At 45.2% G+C, this 21382-nt stretch overlaps 1 pseudogene; it reads left to right on the forward strand.

Annotated features, from left to right (window-relative positions):
• Positions 1–587: 587 nt before the first annotated feature.
• Positions 588–21201, forward strand: LOC118641552 (annotated as a pseudogene).
• Positions 21202–21382: the final 181 nt, after the last annotated feature.

Genomic DNA, 21382 nt, shown 5'->3' on the forward strand with positions numbered 1-21382 from the left:
TTGATGGAGAAGCATAACAAAGTACAATACACCGGATGGCTTAGAACAACAGAAATGTGTTGTCTTAGCAGTTCTGGAGGCCCGCAGGCTGCACTCGGCATGTTGGCAGGACAAGGCTCCCTCTGAAGGCACTGGGGAAGGATCTGTCCCAGACCTCCCTGCTAGCTTCTGCTGCCTCGGCTTGTGGCAGCGTAATTCCAACGCAGTGTTCTGTGCGTGTGCTTGTCTCCAAGTTTCCCCTTTTTACAAGGACACCAGACATACTGGATTAGGGGGCCACCCTACCTCAGGATGACCTCATTTTAACTCAACTAATTATATCTGCAGTGACCCTGTTTCTAAATAAAGTAACACTCTGAGGTACTGGGGGTTAGGACTTGAATGTATGAATTTGGGTGAAAGTTGGGGGAGGGGCGATTCAACCCACAGCATGAGTGTTTGTTGATGTCAGACGAGGGACAGAGTGCAAGGGTTTCAGAGGTAGAGAGTGATTGGGAACGTGGGTCAGAGTAGTGGATGTACAGAATGTTTGGGATGATGTGAGAGCTCAGGTATCTGGTTAACAGGTAACAAGAATGTGAGTCATGATGGTATCGGACCTGATAGCCAAGCAGGATGATGAGGGGTCATTGGGCAGGTGTTCTCTCTTACATCTTAGCAAGATGGTGGCCAAGACTTGTGTGAAAGAGTTCTTGTGTGCTGGTGTCAGGGACAAGAGGAACTCGGAGAGTTTTTCTTCTCTAATTCTGAGTGGTGTGGTAAAGTAGGGGAAGGCCAGTCTCACTCGGAACATGAAGCTGGGACTGCCTCTCCTTTGCAGGGATTGTGGTAGCCGGGACACGAGATGTGGAGGAGTTTCTTTATCATCTGATAGCTTGGTGCTGTGGTACTTTTCATAATCAGGTGGCCTCTTGAAGTTACAAGTATTTATGTCAGCTATCGAGTTCAGTGTAGTGTATAATGTCAAGAAGAGTTTCTTAACATGGTTCAGCTACAGTGAAATTTATGTTTCAGAGGGAATGTTAATTCCTAAAGGGAGAAACTGTTGTTGGTATGAGTACAGGTGACTCTTTAACGTGTTCCTTATGACCTGTTGCTGCTAAGTGAGTTCTCTGTTCGAGACAGGCAGGGTGGGGCTGCTGTTGGAACAGGCTTCACAAATTTCACATAGAAGAATGATGTGGGTGTCCAGCTACGTTTTTCTTCTGTATTCTTAGTCCACCTGCTGATACTTGCTTTTTTCTTCCACTCTCCAGGGCCTCTTTACTTCCCTGATTTCCTCTTCCTGTTTCTCCATTCTCTTCATGAGCTGCATCAATGATCTGGTAGAAAAATATTTTTATTGAATTAATTGATATTAAAAAAAGAAAAGGGAAGAACAAAAGCTCAAGTTTATTAACTGTTAACTACGGTGTTAGATACATTCACATTGTTACCTGTTCATTTTAGTTACTCCTCATAAAAAGGAAAGAGATTGCCGTGGCCGGTTGCTCAGTGGTTAGACCGTTGGCTTGTGGACCAGAGAGTCCCAGGTTCGGTTCCCGCTAAGGGCATGTACCTCAGTTGCAGTTTGTCCCCGGCCCCAGTTGGGGTTATGTGGGTGGCAACCACTCGATGTGTCTCTCTCTCGTCGATATTTCTCTCTCTCTCTTCCTCCCACTCTCCCTCCTGCTCTGTCTGGAGATAAATACAAAAATGACCTCGGGTGAGGATAAAAAAAAAAAAATTAAAAAGGAAAAAGATGGTATTATCTTTTACAGGTGGGAAAACTGAGCCACAAAGAAATTAAATGACTTGGCTAAGATTATACATCTAGTTAGAGGAACACATTCTTGATGGACTTTAAAGTACTCTTTCCCTCCTTACGTCCCTTACTCCCCAGTGTGACAAACAAGTGCCCTCCTTCCAGTGTATTTGCATTGAAAGAAGATGCTGCCTGGTGCAATAGAGGCAGCTCCCTGGTCTGGAGGGCAGAGACCTGGCAGCAGGTCTGGATGTATCATTCAGTAGCCACGTGATGCGTTATTGTCTGCTGTAAATAGGCTGATATCTACCCCCAGGGTTATGGTGATGGATAAATGATATAAGAAAGAACTGAGGAAATCAGTGCCTGGCATATTCTGTGTTTTAATAATGACTATTTCTTTCTCTTTGCCATTAGTTATTTGGATTCAGAACCAGAATGCTTGTTAAACCAGAGGAAAATAATCCATATCAATTGATAGTGATGGACAAGGGATAGGGATATGGAAGGTGTTAGGGGATTTTTCAGCCTAGCTTAACTCACATCAAGGCCAAAAGCCCAGATCTAAAATTTGGCCTTAGTTTGTGAGTTAGGATACATTATTATTATGCTATAGGAATAAAAATCTCTATTAAAAAGGTCCACTATTTCTGACCCCCTCCCAAATAAATGCAGTCTTGCCTTTAACAGGTCTAAATGAATCAAACATTGCTGTGTTCAGATATTCAAGTGTGGCTGAAGGGTAATTCAGGAACATTCAGCAATTTTCTCTCAATAAGAGCTACAGGAATTCATGTGGAATGTGAGCTTGAGTACACGACAGAAATGGGAGGATGAGACACCTGGTAAATTTTAACTCCACATGACTGAGCCATTGCCTCATGTAGGGCTGCACTGGGGCCTCCTAAGTGATGCAGACTTGAGACAGTTCCTGTGGCAGCTGTCTCAAAGTTTAGTGTACTTAAGAATCTCTAGGGAACCTTGGGAAAACACTTTGCTGAGATTCTGAACCACTGGATATTAAGTGAGACCCAGAACTCTGCATTTCTTATGGTGATTCTGATGCAGAGGATCAATAAGCAACACTTGAGAAATCCTAACCAATTGATGAAGTTATCATTTTTAAGTCAGTGGCTAATTGCTTTCTATCTTAGTCTTTTGTTCTTGACTTCCTGTACTTGGCACCTTGTGATGTACATGGATGCGGAGGGGGGCTTGATCTACTTTAGTGGGTGAAATAATCTTGGGAAGTTTTACCTATAAAATATTAGCACTTCAGGAAAGGGTCAGCATAAGTTATTTCTCATAATGACAGTTAGCAAAGATGTTGATTACATTTTTCTATTTCCTCTGCCATTTGAATCTTGGTCTGGCCTTTTCTGTGCAGTAGAACGCCCGGTCAAGGAAGTTAGTCACAGCACTCTTGTGGCTGTGTTTTCTATAAGACACAGTGATGCTGATCTAAAGTCTTTCCTTTAATTTCAGATCTCTTAGGGGCATAGAATCAGGAATCAGATTTATAAGGTAGAAAAATTTGTCAGATGCCTTCTAGTGTGTTCCTTCCTTGGGCAGGATCACATCTAAGTCATTTTATTGCAATTGTACTAACAAGGGGACCAGAGGCACCTGCACCGTCACTGCAGGGGTACCCTGCTTCACTCATGTCCCATCAGCCCTGGGTCCTATGCTCTGGCTACTCATTCTAGAAGATTATGAAGGCAGTAAGAGGCACTGGGTCTTTTAACTGACATCTGGAGACCTTGACATGGCTGGCAGACTTAGTCCTCGTGAACAATGGAAGGGTCTCTGGGAGGAAGTGGCATCAGCACTTGTTCTCTAAGTAGAAAAACAGAGACCCCAGGTGTGGATCAGAAGCTGCGGCAGGAGTGTTCTCTTTCCTTGGGCAGTGCTGTTGCCCCATGCTCCACCTCTCCCCCCAAAAAACCAAACCAACTATGAACAAGGGGTTCAGGCAACAGAGGTTAATGATACTCAGGTATAATCTTCAACTTCATATTAGCAAAGAAGTCTTTTGAATTGTCTTGCTTAACCTGAGGTTTTCTATTTTACCTTCTCGGGTGTTAGTGAGAGCAGTAGGCAGAGCAGGCCAGGAATGGGGATAAGATAAAGGCCAACTGTACCCGGAGTGAATGACTTGTACAAAATCAGAACTTGACCAGATGTGCGACAAAGATGTGAAGACGTCATTGCCACTCACTGTCTCCCGGCTACGCCCGTGCGGCCCCTGATAGGGCGCCCTGTGCATAACAGGCGTTTAAGGTGCTTATAACTTGTCTGCTTCCGTTCAGGTATCAGTGAAACAGGAGTCGTTCCACGTGCATCCTTCCAGTTCCGAGATCAGGATCATGGGCTGGTTCACTGTCCGTAAGGGGTGGAGAAGGCCCTCCCCTCCGGAGCGGAAGGAGACAGGTCCTGGGCTGAGGCTGTGGTTCTGCTGTAGCACCTCACAGAAATGAGCGGTACCAGCCGGGAAACCCTCCACCGGGCCTCAGGCGTTGAGACCAGTCTCTTTTGGAGACATCAGAATGATTAGGTCTTGGAACTTCTGGTTGATGTGGGAATTGTATTTGCCACTAGGGGTGTGGGTTTGGGGCAGCACCGGATGGGATCTGCTTAGTGGAACAAGCACCCAGCGTCCTGGCTCAGTGGTCCTGTCCGCCGTGGTCGGCCGTGGTCCGATCAGCCAGCCCCCTCGCTCCCTGTGCGCCAGGCTTGGAGGAGGCGCCCGCTGACAGGACGCAGAGTCACTCCCAGGCTTGCTTCAGCATCTTGCTCATATCTTTTGATAAATATTTATTATTTTGGTGAAAATAAATTTTCTTGTGTGTCATATTCCATCTTCTGGGAAGAGAATATTGAGACAAGAGGGCATTTATCATTCTAGCGTTTATTGGCTTTTACTGCGTCTTCGTTGGAAGGAACCCAGTTGCGCAGCAGGAAGTGGGGCCACGGGGGCCAGCCTGCAGTGGTGCGGGCTCAGGCACCCGGAGGGGAGGACCGTGCAGATGCCGCTGCCCTCGTGTCCACGGGCGGGCGGCGCTCTGCTTCCTCCCTTGTCTGCTGCCAGGCCGCCCCCTTGCCGGCTGTGAGGTCCTGGGAGTCACCTCACTGGCAAGCCGCAGTTTCTCCCTTTGCAAAATGAAAGATTGGAGACGTGACCCTTCATTTACCTTTCATCTCTAATGGCTGTATTTATTCTCTTTTAAAAATTTGAAGGTTTTTTTTTTTTGTATATTATGTTAACAAAGTGAAAATCCCACAAAACCCAGAAATACTAAATGTCTAGACCAAAATCCGTCGGCATTCCTTGTACTGTGGGTGAGCAGATGAGAGATGTTGAGTGTGCTGATGGACAGCCTTTCTCAGGGACACAGAGGTGCGTGACCTCTGCTGGGGGGCTGGTTCCTCCTGCCTGAGCCTCGGGCGGCAGTGCCCAGGGCAGCAGGGTTCTGCTCAGGGTGGTGGACAGAACTGAAGCTACATCTCATCTGGGCTTCGCCGCTGGAATCCACTTCTCGTTCCACTGCGCCCCGGTCAGTGCACCTCTCCCTCCCTCTCCCTCCCTCTCCCTCCCCCTCCCTTCCTCTCCCTCCCTCTCCCTCCCTCTTCCTTCCTCTCCCTTCCTCTCTCTTCCTCTCCACTGTAGGAGTTTTGGTATATCCAGTTACGTTCGTTCTCTATTTCCCCCATGTTTCCGTTTTTGTTTGTCCCTTATTCTTTAGATCAGTGATTCTCAACCTTCCTAGTGCCGCGACCCTTTAACACAGGTCCTCATGTTGTCTGTGGGCGTATCTGCATGTGGGCAGACCGCCTGGAGACGGACAGAGGAGCAGTGTCTTGGTTCCTAAGACCATCGGAAATACGTGTTTTCTGATGGTCTTAGGCGACCCCTGTGAAAGGGTCATTCAACCCCCAAAGGGGTTGCGACCTACAGGTTGAGAACCACTGCTTTAGACCAATCGTACATTATAACTCTTATTTTACTTTAAAACATTTCTTTACTTGACTTCTTTAAACCTTAATTCTTAATGAATGGGTCTTGAGCTTTTTAAAATAATGACATTAAGCTACACACCCTAAATGTATACCATGCTGTATGTCAGTTATATCTCAATAAAACTGAAAATAGAATAAAATAAAGATGGAATTAAATTGATTTTCATGTTTAATGGCCTCTGATTTACATGTTTTCTGTGTAAAAGTAGCTTTCAAAGAAGCTAAAAACAAAAAAAAGCAACCCAACCCCCAAAAGAAGCAAACAAAAAGACATCTTCACCTTACTGTTAAAAGAAGATATGGGTGAAGAGAGAGGTGTTGGTATAATCCCCAAACAGGGAAATATTAATTATTTTACCACCTGCACCTTTTTAGAGGCAAGTAACAGTCCCAATTAGACAGATTTTCTTCCCTTTCCAGAAGACCATCGCGTTGGTCTCGGGCTTTTAGAACAGGGCTCTAAGCCTTTGTAGAACATTTCAGAAGCCCAAAGGGGATGTGGTAGGGGTGCTAAGTGGGCAGCACGCAGCCTCCCCCGTCTGTCCACAACCTTGCTTTTAACAAGGCGACTCCTTGCTGGTTTCTTAGTATGTTGGTCTTCATGTGATGTTTCAGTGGATAAAACAGCTTCTCTGCTGATCTCATGCAACCTCTTCCTTTTGCAGATAAAGAAATTTCATTATTGAGAAAAGGTTCATGTTAAGGAGTGTGTCCCTGTCGTGGTAAATAATAATAATCCATCAATACCACAATAATAGAAATATATTGTTCACTCCGAGGTAAGGACGCTGGGTCAATGGAATATGCTGGGGTCACTGTGTTCTGCGCTTGGTGTACAGTATTTTTTATTTACTTTGAAGTTTTTTTATTGATTTTTTTTTTTTTTTTTTTTTTTTTTTTGAGAGAGAGAGGAAAGAAGAAGGAGAAACGGAGCCCATAACCCAGGCATGTGCCCTGACTGGGAATCGAACCAGCAACCTTTCGTTGCACAAGACAATGCCCAACCAGCTAGAGAAATATACGGCATTTAAAAGTCACTGTGAGAATGAACCTAGTGATTGAGAAGAGGGCAGCCAGGATGAAAAGAGGCTGAGAATCAAGTCACATGAGATTGGTTGAAGGTGGTGTTTAATGTAAATAAGGGTAGGGAGTGATTGCAGTTCTTGTAGCCCTGGGCGGACACATGGAAGGAAGGGAAAATCTTTGCTACTTTGAAGGCAGAACCAGATCTAGGGGACGGAAGCCTCCAGGCTCGGTCACCAGAAGGTCTGGTGAGGGGAGCTGTCCCGCAGAGGTGCGGTGTTGAGGCGTGTTGGTAGTTTCCAGCAGTTTGTCGCTGGAACAGGTGTATCAGAGAGGGGTCACAGAAGTGTCATCATCAGCTTAGAGGTTACATCTGATGCCAACTGATGCCTTTGGGCTCCAAGATTCTAAAAAATAACGGGTTGGGAAATCATGTTTTGCTTAGTTTGAAAATCACTTCACTTTTCAAGATTATATCTTTAAATCTAAACAGTTTTAAGAGATGGTGGCTTCCAAGAATTATTTCTGCCAAAGAAGTCAAATGGACTGTTACGAAATACAAGGGTTTCAAGAAAATTCAATAAACCCAATACAGTTTTTAGCACATGAAAAGGCTCTGCTGAAACTACAAGTTGGTGACATAAGTGAAAATAAATAAAGGGCATGTGAACTGAGGTTTTGTTTTTTAATATTCAAAAGCTTTTAAAAATTAAGTATTAAGAATAAAGACACCATATATAAAATTCAATATTCTCTTTATTCAGTACTACATTACAAATTAGAGCAAATCTATAACATCAAAGATTTTAAAAATTAAAAAAGATTGCATTTCCCACACTTCCCTTTAACTGTCTCGGCCACCCTCCCTGGCACCGGCAACATGCCGACTTGTTAGAGCATTTCTCCTTAATGTGCTTTAGGAATTCCCAGAGTTCTGCATAAAGCGGCCTTCTCCCTTCTGTTCCACAGGGATTTCTCGGTTAGAAATAGAGATAAAATTTAAGGGACATTCCAGTGCTGCTGTAAAGCACTGTTGTTTCTGGGGTTTCAGTGTGAAGCTATGAGCAGTGCACTGTTTTCATATTGAACACACACCCACTTGAGTACCTTGAAATATTTTTACGTGGCCTTAAAAAAGTCCCCTCTTCTCGTCCTTATCTTTAACATACAGAGGCAAAACCAAAGTGCTATTTAATTTATTTCTCTTTCTTTTTTCTTTGTATAAGTTTTGTTTTGAACAAGAAGGAAAGAAGGTGATTTTAAATTTATATAACACTGTGTACGGGTCCTTTGTGTGACTAAATGCCCAAATGAGAAAGATCACTGAGTTTGAAATTCACTTTATTTTTTCCCCTTTCTGGTAGGAGAGATTTCTGCCCGTACTTCTTCTTTCGAGAGCATTTTAAATTAGGAAGTACAAGTCTGTCCATTCCAACTACTACCCTTAGCTACTTTTAGTCTACTGGAGTTCAAGACAAACAAGTTGGGGAATTCCATATGATGTAAGATCCTAGCTTCTTAGAATTTTAGAGCCGAGTCAGATATATTTTAGGGACACAGTTTAAGATTCTATTATTGATTAGAGGCCTCAAGTTGAGTGATTACCATGCATGTGTGCCTCAAGTTAAAAGAAACTGAGTCAAGAACTCAGATTTCCTGTCTCCTTGTGCACCGAGTCATCTCTGTCCTGTGTCATAAATGGACGTTTGGACAAACTTTTTCTCTTCAAGAACATTCTTCATGAATGAATTTATTTTATTTCAAACATTATCACATAGCAGAAGTAACTTTTTCCTTTGGTGTAAAAGTCTATGAATTTTAACGTAGGTGCAGATTTGTATAATCATTACCAGGGTTGAGAACAGTTTCATCACCTTGAAAAACTTTCTCATGTCATCCCTTTGTATCCATACTCTTCTCCACTTCTTACTCCTGGCAACCACTGGCCTATTGTCCATCACTCTCATTTCTTTAAAGGTTGTCTTCTGGTCTGTGCAAGCATGTCATCTTTTGAAACTGGCTTTCACTCAGTGTAAAGCCTTTGAGATTCAGCTGAGTTGTTGCATGCTCAATAGTTTGTTTTTATTGGTGGAACAAATTATTTTGTTTGCTGGAACTATACTTTATTCTATTATTTGATTGTACGATGTTCCAGTTTGTTTATCAGTTAACCCATTAAGGGGCAGTTGGCGTGGCTTCAGAGAACCGATAATTGAAACATTTTCTTGAGCATTAAACAGATGGAAAAATTTGGATCAACGATACAATGACCAATCCTAAGATTGGTCCCCAATCCTATGATGCTCCTAGTTTGTCGGAGCTGTACTGATTCTAGTGCTGAAAACCCTCTGTCCCTGGCATCTCCTTAGACCTGTCAGTCACAGGTGACCAGAATGGATTTTGGCCTGAACTGTAAAGCAGTCATTGTTTGTCTGCTTCCTTGTTTTTGACACACACAGATACTTTCTTTGTTTTCTCCCTTATCAAATTCAGCTCTCATAAAAGGATCTGATAGACCATTTACATGAAGTTTCAGATAAAGATTGCTGAGTTATCTTGTAAGGAAGGGGCAGTTATACTTTAAGGTGGGGTACAGGAACCGTTAAGATACACACACATAACACTTGACAGCATATGAATACAGCTGGGAAGTTTCTGTGACCTTACTCCCGTCAGAACCAGATGGTGAAAAACCCAGTGTCTTGTTGGACCCTTGTTATCAAGGAGCCATCAGGTACAGCTCATTTTCTACCCGTGAGTTTCCACGAGTTTAGCCTTTCTGTCCTTCCCCTGGCTCAAGAAACTTCTAGGCATGCAAAGTACTCAGAGTGAATGTGGAGCCTCAAGTGGCCTTTCCAAGAATCCCACTTCGCCTCCTGCTTCCGTCTGCACAAGTGGGCGAGCTGAAGAGCAGTCACCCCTGCACCTGCAGGGTGGGCACGCATGGCGGGGAGGGCAAGACCCGAAGGCTGTTTCCTGTTATGAAAATCCCTCCTTCAGAACTGCCCTCCGAAGGGGCCGCTCAGTGGCGATGGCTGAGATGTCTAACACGCTGAGACGTCTACCACACGCTGAGACGTCTACCACGCTGAGACGTCTACCACGCTGAGACGTCTAGCACGCTGAGACGTCTGACACGCCGAGACGTCCACCACACGCCGAGACGTCTACCACGCTGAGACGTCTACCACACGCTGAGACGTCTACCACACGCTGAGACGTCTACCACGCTGAGACGTCTACCACGCTCAGACGTCTACCACGCTGAGACGTCTACCACACGCTGAGACGTCTACCACACGCTGAGACGTCTACCACACGCTGAGACGTCTACCACGCTGAGACGTCTGACACGCTGAGACGTCTACCACACGCCGAGACGTCTACCACACGCCGAGACGTCTACCACGCTGAGACGTCTGACACGCTGAGACGTCTACCACACGCTGAGACGTCTACCACGCTGAGACGTCTGACACGCTGAGACGTCTGACACGCTGAGACGTCTGACACGCTGAGACGTCTACCACACGCTGAGACGTCTACCACACGCTGAGACGTCTACCACGGTGAGACGTCTACCACGGTGAGACGTCTACCACATGCTGAGACGTCTACCACACTGAGACGTCCGACACGCATAGGTTACTCCGTGGCACAGTGGTTTAGATTCTGGACTCAGAACCAAACTCCTTAGGTTTAGATCTAAGTTCTCGACTCTTTACTTGTGTGCCCTTGATGAATTACTTAAACTTCTATGTCTCATTTTCTTCATAGAGACTTCTCAGCAGTATATACCTCATAGAATTTTTGTGAGACTTGGGAGGAATAATATATGTAAAATGCATCGAAATGTTGATACATCTTAGCTGTTTTTATAATGAAATTAAGGTTAATTATAATGAAATTAAGGTTAAATTATGGGGCAGCTTGCAGTCGTACTTGGCGGATGCCTGCGTTGTCCCTGGAAAGTCTCTGAGCTCAGGCAGGAACTTAGATGCTCCTTCTGGCCTCTGTCCGATGTCTTCATGAGTAAAGGAAAGGTTACAGGAGCTAAATGCTGTTACCTGTGAGGTAACCCCCGGGCGTCACCGTAGCCAGAGTCCATGCTTTCGATAGCAGTCTTCTCTTGTCTTTCTTTCAGAGAGATATAAGCAATATCGAAATTCCAGAGCTGTCTTTTTTACCATTTCTCTTTGCTTATAGAGACAGACTCTTTCTTTTCTATGCAACTGAACCTAAGTTACATAGACACTCAGTTGTAATGACAATTTCTATATGCTGAAGCTTGACAGCCACACTGGGACTGACGGCATGGCAGAGTTGATGGTTTTAATGAACTTCCTCATCACTACCTATGACTAATGCTATTGGTGAAGGGTACAAGTAAATTATGGTGTGTGACACTTGCCCACTACACTTAAAATGTTACTCTGCTTGCAAATCTTTGAAATGTAGGTGTCACGTTAAACATAGGACCATCCAACTCAGTTAGTTTTGGGTGCTTTTTGGAGAATGAAACAAATATTACCATATTGAATTCAATTAAAATCAATTGAAATTTATTGTTTCCAAAATAAAATGAGAAATGATCCAGTCTCCAGAAAGATCTTAATGATAAATGCTTTCTTATTTCGTCTTTCAGGAGCAAGACAGAAAACGAGGAGTTTAAACAAAAAAGGAGTACAACCAGTAAGGTCAAGACAAGCAGAACCGGAAATCGGGTTAGGTCATCGGTTGTGGTTTGTATCAAGAGATTAAGTCAAGGTTGCTTCAACTTAGGTCTTGGGTGTCATGAGATTCCCCTACTAGTTAGGAATGGTTTTAACAGCAAGATAAAGAGAAAACCAGAAGTTATGGAGGCTTATTCAGGTAAGCATTGACTTTGCCTTCAAAATAGTAGTCTGGAGGTAGTTGGCTGTTGGCATAGGCTCAGGGGCTCAGTGTTGTCAGAGTGGCATCTTTCTGATGGTCTTTTCCATGTATTTGTCCCCTTATAATTACTTGATGGATGCTGTCACTCCACACACCGCATTCCTGTTCACAGGGGAAAGGGTAGCACCAGCTTTGTCTGATCCTTTCTCAGGAGAGGAAACTCCCAGAGCTTCCCTGCAGACTTCCCTAATTTACTGGGTGGACCTGAGTCACATGGCCACTTCTAGCAGAAAGGAGTTTGGGAAAGAGGGGAAAGTGTGTCTCAGGCAGTCATTCTCCATTGCCTAATGCTAGAAGGGTGTGGGTTAGAGAGACAGAGTTCACCCCACTTATTATTGTTCCCAACTCTCTTATTTTTGGTTGCGTTAGCTAGCCCTAGTAAGTTTCTGTTTTACAAGTCTTACAAGTCATGAAGGTACTAAATAATGGAACATTTTTTTTTTTTTAATGATTTAGGGATTGCACTGAATAGCCTCTTAAAGTAGAGGTCAGTATTGTTGCAGATGATGTGTGAAATGTTGTCTGTAAGTCTGTTGCTTAGTAAATGATTACATCAGAGGGGTGGTGTTCCTTTTTTTTTTTTTTTTACACTTGGCAATTTGGTAGTCCTCAGAGTCACGCGTGATGTTCTTCTGGTGCTGTGACATTGTCACTTGCTTGGACCCTGGGACTCTTTCCTGGACCATGGATTGGGCTGAGATGAGGACTTCTTTGTTCTTGTGTCCAGGGGAAGATGGGACGGAGGGCTTCTGGGGAGTGCTAAGCTCATTTGCCGCCACAGCATCCCGGGCACTTAGCCCAGAACTATCAGAGCAGGTGCCCGAAAGGGGCTCATACCCAGGCCCCTAGAAATGCTACAGATTGTGCAGTGTGTGGGCAGCACATCCCCAACTTCCGCTGTTTTCTTCCCCGTGTTCGAGTTATCTTACCGCCCTTAGCACTCCTTGGGCCACAGCCTGGCGGTCCCGTCAGAGACCCCTTCTCCATGCTCATTCTTTGATGATGGTCTTCATAACCAGATTCACTATCAGAAGGCCCACTGGATGTTCAGAATGAACATCTTAATTGTTTGCTTTAATTGATTCATACTAAGTGTGGAGGATTGACACACTCAACCTCCTTTTCAGTACGTACATTTAAAAGTACCCCTTGAGCTTCTGTATTCCAGTAGGTAAAATGGTGGAAGGTGTAGGAAGGAGAGCAGATCAAGGGGGACCAGGGTCAAAGCCTCTTGGCTCACAATGAAGGCGAAAACTGTGAATTTGAAGAAAGACTTATTGTCTTCTCTCTTCCTCCAAGCCACCCTACCTAACCCTCAGGCTCTCTCCATTCCCCCGTTTCTGCCTACATCATGCACTCAGTGTGAGGCATGATGTAGGCAGAAACGGGGGAACACACTGAGTGTTTAGAAACATGGAGTAGAATTTAGTCCTGGAAGGAAAACTAGAAATCATATAGTCCAAATACTTCATGTTTTTCTTTTTACACTTGAGATATAATTGACATATATCATTATATTGATTCAATTGTACCACATAATGATTAGATATTGAGATATAGTCACTACAGTAAGTCTAGTGACCATCCATCACCCGTATGGTTACAAACTTTGTTTTCTTGTGATGAGGGCTTTTAAGATTCACTCTCTTAGCAACTGTCAAATATACAATATAGTATTATTGACGATAGTCACTATGCTGTACATCACATCCCTAGGACTTATTCTATATCTGGAGGTTTGGACCTTTTGATTACCTTCAACCATTTCAAATACTTCATCTTCCAGATGAGAAAATTGAGGCCCAGATTGGTTTATTAACACTCCCAGGACACATCACTTAGTGGTAGAAGGAAGAGACCAAAATGTTTTGAATTTAGTTGCTTTAAATGTGACCTGACATTTCGGAGAGTTCTGAATCACTGTCCTTGTGACCATGCGTTCAGTTATACTCACACATCTTTTCTAATTACAGGCAGGTAAAAATAGCTGTGTGGTTTGATCACTTCTCCATTTCCCTGGAGGTCAAGTCACTATTATTATTCTACCTTTGAAAACAATGATGTGGTTTTATATTAACAATTTTGTTAGACCACAGTTTTTGTTGCAGTTAAGACTTGGAGCTATTTAAGAGAAAGATAAAATGAAAACATATATAAAATGAAGTCAGAGTGAGTCCAGGGAAGGGTGAAGACAAAAGAAGGAGGTTCAGGGAACCCCCTGGGACTTCGCAGAGGCTTCTGGGCAGAACTGAAAGCCGCGAGGGATGCCATAAACTTAGTGATGTCACCCCAAAGTCCTGAATTAGAAGTCAGGAGGTCTGGCTTTCTGAACATCGGTGGAATTTCTGTATCATGGGATAGTGGGGCCAGGTGCTTTCAGTGGTTCCTGTGGGCCTATGGCTTACAAAGACCTTGCCTAGGAAAGGACTTCACCTTTGAAGTGACCTCTGCCGCCTGGAGCTGTGGCAGAGATGAGGTGTGTGTCAGTTCCAGGCGTACCTGCCATTCCCCCCGGAGCTGAGAAGCTGTGCTCTGCCTTCAGAGCCTGCCCTGGGCTCTCAGCAGAATGTCGTGGTCTCCCGTTCTGGGGACAAGGAGAAGTCAGTCTGGACGTGAATGTGACGATGTTTGTTCCCACAGACAGGATGGAAACGTTCTTTACTGAATTTAACTTACAGCAGCTATAACTTACAACACCTTCGCATACTGTTATTTTCAAATAAGCTAAGCTTGGAATCAGTTATAAGAAGAATTATTTTCCATCAGATGGCTGTCAGAGTGAGGTCATGGGCCACTCGTTGGTATTTGGTGATGGCACAAAAAGGACAGTCACTTTAGAAAATATCAAAACATTGGGGTTCCCAGGTAGCAACGCAAAAGGAATGAGACCTAAAGATATCAAGAATGTGTGTGGAAGTGTAGAGGTTATCTGAGTTGGCATGAAGGGTTATGATGTCATCCTAGCTTCTGGGCTAGGGTGGAGGTTACTACTCCACTGTGAAGATTTGGTGAATTATCCCCGCCTCCTGGTCAGCTTTATTGGGGGTATAATTGACAAATAGAAATTGTATATTTTTTAAGGTATAAAAGTTATTTTGATAAATGTATACATCGTGAAATGATCAGCACAGTCAAGCTAGTTAACATATTCATCACCTTACATAGTTATCGTTTTTTGTTGTTTGTTTCCATGGTGAGAACACTTAAGATCTACCCCCTTGGAAAATTACTATACACTACAGTGTTGTTAAATGTTGTCACCATGCTGTACCTTAGATCTCTAGAACCAGTTCATCTTACATAACTGAACCTTTGTGCCTCTGACTGACTTCTTCCATTGCTCCTGCCTTGCAGCCTTGGTAAGCACAGTTCGACTTTGTGCTTCTGAGTTCCACTCTTTCAGATTCTGTTTATGTGATGCCATGTACCTGTCTTTCTGTAGCTGGCTTATTTCTCTTAGTGTAATGTGTTCCAGGTTCATCCATGTTGTTGCAAATGGCAGGATGTCCTCCTTTTTTTAAGGCCAAATAATATATATTATACATGTTAATAATATGTAATTTATACATAACTATATATAATATAATAATAATATCATAGTTCCTTTATTCGTCTGTCAGTGGACACTTCGGTTGTTTTCATATCTTATAGCTAATGAAGTTGAGCATCTTTTTATATATCTCTTGGCCATCTGTATGTCTTCTCGGGAGAAGTAACTTTTTAGGTCCTCTTCCCATTTTTAAATTGAATTGTTTTTGTTGTATTGTAAGATTTCTTTATATATTTTGAATAGCAGTTAGCCCTCATTGCAGATGTTATTTGCAGATATATTCTCTCATTAGGTTAGCTTTTGTTTTGTCGATGTTTCCTTTAGTGTGTAGAAGCTTTTGTTTTGTTTTGGTATAGTCCCATGTATTTATTTTTGCTTTTACTTTTCTTGGCTTTGGGGTGAAAGTCATAAAATCCTCTCTGAGACCAAAGTTCCTAGGTTTGGTGCCTATGTTTTTTTTTTCTAAGTATTTTATTATTTTAGGTCTTATATTTAGGACTTTGATCTGTTTTGAGCTACAATACCATTTTGTGTATGGTGTCAGGTAATAGCCTGGGTTCCTTCTTCCACAGGCGGCTTTCCAGCTGTCCCAGCACCGCTTACATAGACGTTTCTTTCCCATGGTACGCTTTTGGCTCCTTGGTCAAAAATTAGTTTTATTTATATGTATATTTATTTATTCCTGGGCTCTCATTCTGGAGAGGCCATTTTTATTAAGCAAAGTTTCTATGTACTTATTGCCAAATAAAAGTGGAACTCAGATACTCCTCCCACAATGCACAGAACTCGGGTACTCCTCCCCCCATGCACAGAACTCGGGTACTCCTCCCACAATGCACAGAACTCGGGTACTCCTCCCCCCATGCACAGAACTCAGATAATCCTCCCCCCATGCACAGAACTCGGGTACTCCTCCCACAATGCACAGAACTCAGATACTCCTCCCACAATGCACAGAACTCGGGTACTTCTCCCACAATACACAGAACTCAGATACTCCTCCCTCAATACACAGAACTCGGGTACTCCTCCCTCAATGCACAGAACTCGGGTACTCCTCCCTCAATGCACAGAACTCGGGTACTCCTCCCTCAATGCACAGAACTCAGATACTCCTCCCCCCATGCACAGAACTCGGGTACTCCTCCCCCCATGCACAGACCTCGGATACGCCTCCCCCCGTGCACTGACCTCGGGTACGCCTCCCGCTGTGCACAGACCTCGGGTACTACTCTCACAATACACAGACTGTAGAAAACTTGGACACCTATCACCAATCATAGTTTTCTCCTTTATGTATTATATTGTTTAATATTTTAGTGCCAAAATTTAATTTTTACCCTCCTTCCCCATTGCAATTACTATTTTATACAGCTTGCATTCAGATTTTGTTATACTTACCAAAATCTTTGCTCATCATTTCTTACATTCACATTTTCTTTCTGGATCGTTTCTTTTTTTTGAAATATACCTTTAATCAGCAATTGTTAGAGGATAACACTCAGCTTTATGTTTGCTTGAAAGTGCTTTTATTTTCCCCTCATTCTGCCGTACGAGTCTACACAGAGAATTCGGCAGTCTGCAACCCAGAAGTGGGCCCTCATAGATCTCAAATATGTGGGCCACCTGTCTCGGACCACGGCCTGCAGAGTGTGGGGAACACATTTATGTTGCGTCGCCCTGGCCGTGGTAGTTTGTTCTGACGGCCCAGATGGGCCAAGGCAGCATTTCATACATTTGTCGATTCAATGAATGATGAAAACTCAGGTTGGGTGAGGAGGGACTTCCACATTTCACCCGTGATTTCTTCTAAGACACCTCCGTCTGGGCTTGGGGTGACACGTGTGACCCTGTTCCTCGGATGGTGACACTGCTTTGGTATTCCAGCGCCTTTCCTCTGCGACCTGCCCTCAGGCAGACAGACAGCTCCCTTGTTGCCCGCCAACCAGGGCCGGAGGGGAGCAGGACGGGTGTGCAGTACCAGCAGCTCTGGCTTCGGTGCCATTAGAGGAGCCCCTGACCAGAACTTCTGGCGGTGCCTTCGCGGTGGCTTTAAGTCATTCACAGAATCGCACTGGTAACAGCCGCAGCATCAGTTTGGAAGCTCGGTGCCCATGCACTGCAGAATTCACTCATTGCTTTATGACTGTCATCGTGCCCACAGCACTTCCAGAGCAGGGGGTGCCCAGGGGAATTTTCTGGCGCTTCTGCTCTCTAGTCCTTTATGTGGTCAGCCCTCCCCAACATTGTGTATAATAATCACATTAACAGGTCCCTTCTGTTCCACAAGTTCAGGCCAGTAAGACCACGCCGTGAGTGGGAGCTCACAATCTGAAAGACAACTGCCTTTCTTGAACACCTTGCCAGTGGCAGCCTTCCTGACATGTTGGTTGTCATGACAGCCTCCTTTTCGGGGCTTGTCTGATCACTGGCGGCATTACCCGGGAGGGACGTGGCGCAGCTCCAGTTCCTGTGGGGCCTCCAGCCACGGCTCTGATCATCATTCCCCTTCAGCACAAGCTGCTGGGCTTTCCCCCCTGAGTTTTGGTGATGCTGCAGGTCCTGGAGGAGACAGTCCTGCATCTTGACTCACAGATGCTGTAGGGTGGACACAGCAGCTACTGGTCTGGGTCACCTTCCTTTCCCCTTGGTGTCACTGTGAATGTCACATTTCAGATGCTGCTGATTTCTTCACGTGCTCTTCAGTTCTCGGAGGGGTACTTGGCTAGCCTGTTCTAACTGTAATGGAGACCTGTGGCTTGAGAGGTGGCTGGCAGGGACCTAGCATGGGATTCTGGAGAAGTTCCTTCATCCTTTGGGGTCATTTCTCTGACTTATGTGAAAAAGGTAGCCCAGATGAATGATTTTTTTAACACCCCATTTTTAATCCTAAGAACTCTTTTTTCCTCCCAAATGAAATCTGACCTCAGCGTATCAAACAAACACAATCAGTTTACTCTGGTTGAAGCAGACCATTACCAGGGCTGGGCCAGACTATTGCCACCTTGGCCTCCTGTTTCCCCCACAGTAGCTCCAGAGACATGGATCTGGCTGCAGTAGGCGGCTGCTCAGTTTGTTATGAGTTCCTTCAGGGCTCTTCCTGCTCTTGTCCACATGCCTGATGCTGGGGCCTCCGAACTGCTGCACGTGGGCAGGAGGACTGCAATCGGAGCGTGGTGCCTGGGCTTGAATCCAGCCCTGCCTCCTTATTATCCATGTCACCTTTGGCAAGTCACATCATCTCTGCGCATCTGTCTCTGTATCTTTAAAACAAGCATAATAATAGTACCTCCTCATAGGGTTGTTGTGAAGATTAAAGTAGTTCCTATGTAGGAAAACATTTAGAACAGTGACTAGCACTACAAAGATGGTAGTTATTTATTTATTTACTTATTTATTTTATCAACTGGAGGACCTGGCACGGCCCTGGAGGAAGTGGACGCAGACCTGGACGAGCTTTCAGATGTCCTGTGATCCTCGTCTCCTGACTGTTCCTGGTGGAGGCTTTCCTGGTCACTTTTTAACACGAAGACTCCCGGACCTCACTGCCTGCATGTCCAGGGAAGCTGCCTGGAAACCTGTATTTATGATAAGTGTCCTAGAGGAGACTCATGAGCAGAGACGTTTGGAAGGTACTGTGTGGTCAGCAGCTGCTGCATTTCACAGATGAGAAAGCTGAGTGCCTGGAAGGAGACGCGGCTCACCGAGGTCACAGCTAGCGATGCTCCCGGGACTCGCGTCCAGGCCCCTGTGTTTGGTCCGGGGCCATCCTGCATCTCTCTCCTCTGTGGTGGCTGTAATTTCTGTCTGTGTGCCTGTAGACAAGGAGCAGTCTCAAGACAACTTGACTGGAAGCGCAGTTTGGCTGCAGGCACAGCGGCCCTGCCAGAAGGGCACATGTGTTTTCTTTGGGCAGATTTTTGAGCTCCTGTGTTTGTTTTCACTTTATACTTCTAGGGTAGTGGTCTTTGGGAACCTGCATGTCCTGATGAGCTCAGAGTCTGGGAAGGGTTCTCCTGGTCCAGTTTGCACAGGAACAGCAGTCCGTTTCAGAGTGCAGGCCGGGGCCGAGAATGGGGAGTGGGCAGAGAGAGTAAAGGAAAATTCCAACATGCTGAGTACACTTCGCCAATTTGCATCATGTGAACCACTTTGGAGCCTGAGGACAGAAACCAAATATATGCTTCTCTCGGAGGCGGCCAACAGCATCAATTACTAGCGTTATTATTGTTGTTATCACGATTACGACCATCATTTTCTTCTCACAGATTTAAAGGTAGGTAGCTGGGCTCTGTCTCTTGGAGCCGTCCTGCGGGCTGTAAGGTTGTGATGAATTGTAGACAAGTGAGCGCGAGCACACAGGGCCCATAACTCAGCCCTCCCAGCTCCAACCACAGACGGCTCCTTTCTCCCACAAGTGTTCATTCAGCCTTGTTGTCACTGTGAGGCTGTTATCCACATCCAGGGCTTGTCCTAGCAATAAAGCATCTAAAGAATATGTGTGAAGTTAACTGGTCCTGCTGTGGGGAGTAACGACCCTGTCTAGGAGAAGAGAGGAAGACTGAGGAGAGCCAGGGGGAACCTGAGTGGGGCTGGGTGATGGGGAAGTGCCGCCCTTTATTCCTGGAGAGTAGGTGGAGCCCTTGAACTTGAAGAGGTTTAGAGATCAAAGATAAGATGTAACTGGAGTCTAGGTCCTTAGGGGAAGTGCCAATTTAAACTCCCAGGTGGGATGGAAGATACAAGATGGCTGCTGCATTCACCCCCGGTCGTCAGGGTCCTGCCAATGTCACGTTCTTCTACTCCCGCTTTAGCCACACCGTGTTGTATGGCCCACCCTGCACCAGCTTCATCACGTGCTCATACCTCATGGGAAAAGTGGACGTTCCGCAGTCAGTGGGCTGGTGGCCACTGTTTGGAGCAACAGGGTTCCTGGGCAGGTATGTTGTCAGCCATCTCGGACATATGGGGTCACAGGTGATACCCTGTCGGTGGGATATATATGATATCATGCACCTTCGTCCTCTGGGTGACCTGGGCCAGACCATCTTTCTGGATGGAATGGGAGAAACAGAATCTGTCCGCAGACAGCGGAGCACAGCAGTGTGGCCATCGACCTTGATGGCGAGACTGGGAGACCGCACCCTTTGATACTGAGGATGTTTGTTCGAAGATTCTGCAAGCAGTTAATTGCTCAGGTGTCCAAAGAAGCTGGAGTTTGTATTCACATTTCACGTCTGAATGCTGATACTAAAAGCTCTTCTAGATAGCTGAGAAATAAGAAGTGAGAGAAACATTTCCGGAAGCCTCCATCATAAAGCCTTCAGACATCGTTGGACGAGAGGGTAGATTCCTGTTACTTTGCAAATGTTCACTGGTTGGGCGGAGTACCTCTTACGTCCTTGGGCAAGAGGACAGTGAAACAACCAGTATGTGTTGTAGATGTATCCAAAGGAGTTGTGAATGCAGTCAAGGAGCCAGGTGCCGGAGGGAAGACTTTGCCTTTGTTGGGCCCAATCATTCCTCCTTTTTGACCTGGTGCAGTATGTCTGCTCTGGCTCACAAACCTTGCCTCCCACACCCTTTGGCAGCACAACTTTGCAATCAGCCTGCTTGAGTCCCGGACAACGAGGGATTAAGTGGAGTGGGTTCACATCACTGACGTGGCATTGCCTCACTTGCTGGCTTGGAAGACCTTGGGGTTCAGGCCACACCCCTGGACCTGAAGGCCATCGAGGTGCTGCGGCGTCATCGCACTTACCGCTGGCTGTCTTCTGAAACGGAAGATGTGAAGCCAGCCAAGACTGTCAACTTTTAGTGGTTTTTGTGTCATTTGGGTCACCTGGCCAGCCACTGGCCCACTTTCATCAGAGAATACTGGAAATAGAGCATGAGATCTCTCTATTAAAACATCTGAGATTTAAAATAATTCAAGTTGAGTGCCTTTAAAAAAAAAAAAGAACAGAACAGTCTGTTTATGTGTCCATTTCTTTCCTTACTCAGACTTGTTCTGCTGCGGTGGGTAACAGACCCGGCTCCCTCTTCCCAGCAGGAGACATGGGAGCCCGTGGCCACGCATACCTTTCTCTCGAGGGAGAGTCCCCGTCCCTCCT

This window comes from Molossus molossus, unplaced genomic scaffold, assembly GCF_014108415.1.
Source record: "Molossus molossus isolate mMolMol1 unplaced genomic scaffold, mMolMol1.p scaffold_m16_p_3, whole genome shotgun sequence".
In the NCBI taxonomy this organism is placed as follows: domain Eukaryota; kingdom Metazoa; phylum Chordata; class Mammalia; order Chiroptera; family Molossidae; genus Molossus; species Molossus molossus.